Source organism: Ascidiella aspersa, unplaced genomic scaffold (genome assembly GCF_963924565.1).
Source record: "Ascidiella aspersa unplaced genomic scaffold, kaAscAspe10.2 SCAFFOLD_245, whole genome shotgun sequence".
Classification (NCBI taxonomy): domain Eukaryota; kingdom Metazoa; phylum Chordata; class Ascidiacea; order Phlebobranchia; family Ascidiidae; genus Ascidiella; species Ascidiella aspersa.
In genome coordinates this window covers 10,001-12,500 of record NW_028147171.1, presented here as the reverse complement: position 1 = coordinate 12,500, position 2,500 = coordinate 10,001, and the positions used below count along the sequence as shown (strand labels likewise).

Genomic DNA, 2,500 nt, shown 5'->3' with positions numbered 1-2,500 from the left:
TAAGTTGTTGCGGTTAAAAAGCTCGTAGTTGGATTTTGGGCGCAGGCGGCCGGTCCGTCGCAAGGCGTGTACTGGCCGTCCTGGCCTCACCTCCGGTTCTCCGCCGGTGCCCTTGACTGAGTGTCGGCGGCGGCCGGAACGTTTACTTTGAAAAAATTAGAGTGTTCAAAGCAGGCGATTCGCCTGAATAATGGTGCATGGAATAATGGAATAGGACCTCGGTTCTATTTTGTTGGTTTTCGGAGCGCGAGGTAATGATTAAGAGGGACAGACGGGGGCATTCGTACTGTGCCGTTAGAGGTGAAATTCTTGGATCGGCGCAAGACGAACGACTGCGAAAGCATTTGCCAAGAATGTTTTCTTTAATCAAGAGCGAAAGTCAGAGGTTCGAAGACGATCAGATACCGTCCTAGTTCTGACTATAAACGATGCCAACTAGCGATCGGGGGGCGTTAGTTTTACGACCTCTCCGGCAGCTTGCGGGAAACCAAAGTCTTTGGGTTCCGGGGGAAGTATGGTTGCAAAGCTGAAACTTAAAGGAATTGACGGAAGGGCACCACCAGGAGTGGAGCCTGCGGCTTAATTTGACTCAACACGGGAAATCTCACCCGGCCCGGACACAGTGAGGATTGACAGATTGAGAGCTCTTTCTTGATTCTGTGGGTGGTGGTGCATGGCCGTTCTTAGTTGGTGGAGCGATTTGTCTGGTTAATTCCGATAACGAACGAGACTCTGGCTTGCTAACTAGTTACGCGACCCAATCGGTCGGCGTCTAACTTCTTAGAGGGACTAGTGGCGTTTAGCCACACGAGATTGAGCAATAACAGGTCTGTGATGCCCTTAGATGTTCGGGGCCGCACGCGCGCTACACTGACCGGATCAGCATGTGCTCGCCTTGGCCGACAGGTCTGGGTAACCCGCTGAACCCCGGTCGTGCTAGGGATAGGGAATTGCAATTATTTCCCTTGAACGAGGAATTCCCAGTAAGCGCGAGTCATTAGCTCGCGTTGATTACGTCCCTGCCCTTTGTACACACCGCCCGTCGCTACTACCGATTGAATGGTTTAGTGAGGTCCTCCGATTGGACCTGGCGCGGCCGGCAACGGTCGAGCCGGCGTCCGAGAAGACGATCTAACTTGATCATTTAGAGGAAGTAAAAGTCGTAACAAGGTTTCCGTAGGTGAACCTGCGGAAGGATCATTAACGGTCTCGCAAACGCTTCGGCGAACGCGAAACTCGGACAAGCGAGAGAAAAAGTCTTTGCTACCCGGCGCGCCGCCCCGCGAGGAGCGGCGCGCCGGCCGGCGATTCGGTCGTAATGTTTGCGCGTCGAGTGCCGCGGTGCCGCGCGCTCCGGCTTCAAGCGTCGGCCTGGCCGACCGCTCGGCGCGGTCTATTTTGTCACCCTATAGTGCGAGGCACTGTGCGAGCGAAACAATCGTGGATGGCTCTTGGCGGTGGATCACTCGGCTCGTGAGTCGATGAAGGACGCAGCTAGCTGCGTGAATTAGTGTGAATTGCAGGACACATTGAGCATCGACGTTCTGAACGCAAATTGCGGCCTCGGGTCAATCCCGGGGCCGCGCCCGCCTCAGGGTCGCGTTGCAAACGTTCCGCGCGGGGATTTCTCCGCGCGGCTGCTGCGGCGTCGGACGCGCGAGCGCCCGTCCCGCTCAAGACAGCACGGCACGATGCGCGACGATCGCGACCAGAATCCCGCGCGGCGGCGGCGAGTCGACCTCGAAGAGGCCAACGGCTGGCGGCTCAAGGGCGGGAATCGAGGTGCGCGGCGGCGCGCGGCGCCGACGGCGAGCGCGGAACGGGAAGAATAGTCCCGGTCCTTACTTTCGGCCTGAGGTCGGACGAGGCTACCCGCTGAATTTAAGCATATTACTAAGCGGAGGAAAAGAAACTAACGAGGATTCCCTCAGTAACGGCGAGTGAAGCGGGATGTGCCCATCGCCGAATCCGCGCGCTTTTGGAGTGCGCGGAATTGTGGCGTACGGAATTCGTCACGGCGCGCTTCGCCGGTCGCCCGCGTCCTTCTGATCGAGGCCTTTTCCCAGAGCGGGTGTCAGGCCCATGGCGGCGACAGGCGGGCGCGCTACGGCGTCTTCCCAGAGTCGGGTTGTTTGGGAATGCAGCCCAAAGCGGGTGGTAAACTCCATCTAAGGCTAAATACGGTCACGAGACCGATAGCGAACAAGTACCGTGAGGGAAAGTTGAAAAGCACTTTGAAGAGAGAGTTAAAGAGTACGTGAAACCGTCGAGAGGCAAACGGGAGGGCCTGTCGGGTCGCCCGGTCGCTTTCAGCCGGCCCCCTGTCGGCGACGTTGTCGTGCGGACCCTCACGGGCCGCCGGCGGCGCCGCCCGATCGGGGACCAGCGCACTAGCGCCGGGCGAAGGCCGCGACCGTCTGGACGGCGGCGAGAAGGCCGCGCGCAAGGTAACCCGGCCTCGGTCGGGTACTATAGGCGCGCGTGTCCGTCGGCCCGCCGT

General features: G+C 58.9%; 2 non-coding genes and 1 pseudogene across 2 annotated transcripts in view; all 3 read left to right on the top strand.

Annotated features, from left to right (window-relative positions):
• The window catches only part of LOC146131571 (small subunit ribosomal RNA), a 1,811-nt gene extending 608 nt beyond the window's left edge, over positions 1 to 1,203 (top strand). The window contains exon 1 of the ribosomal RNA XR_014494488.1: positions 1 to 1,203. This exon is cut by the window's left edge and continues 608 nt beyond it. This is a non-coding gene — a ribosomal RNA (small subunit ribosomal RNA).
• A 243-nt stretch (positions 1,204 to 1,446) lies between these two features.
• On the top strand, positions 1,447 to 1,600 carry LOC146131570 (5.8S ribosomal RNA). The gene has a single exon (XR_014494486.1). It is a non-coding gene; the product is annotated as a 5.8S ribosomal RNA (ribosomal RNA).
• Positions 1,601 to 1,848: 248 nt separating this feature from the next.
• Positions 1,849 to 2,500, top strand: part of LOC146131569 (large subunit ribosomal RNA) — a 3,678-nt pseudogene continuing 3,026 nt past the window's right edge.